We start from the raw sequence: 273 nt of genomic DNA, 5'->3' as shown, positions 1-273 counted from the left end.
ACACACACACACACACACACACACACACACACACACACACACACACACAACTACTACCACTGAAACACATATACAGTATATACACTGTTGGAGAGGTTGCAATAATACTCACATGGAGAAGAGCAACTCTACTTTACTTTACATTTAAAGTCAGTAAGCTACAAACACACCGCTTTGTGTTCATCAACGTGTGCTAACTACTCAGGAGAAGGATGGAGGGAGGAGGAGAAGGATGGAGGGAGGAGTAGAAGGATGGAGGGAGCAGTAGAAGGA

This window comes from Anarrhichthys ocellatus, unplaced genomic scaffold (genome assembly GCF_004355925.1).
Source record: "Anarrhichthys ocellatus isolate YVR2014 unplaced genomic scaffold, GSC_Weel_1.0 scaffold41, whole genome shotgun sequence".
Classification (NCBI taxonomy): Eukaryota; Metazoa; Chordata; class Actinopteri; order Perciformes; family Anarhichadidae; genus Anarrhichthys; species Anarrhichthys ocellatus.
Note: the sequence above shows the minus strand (reverse complement) of the source record.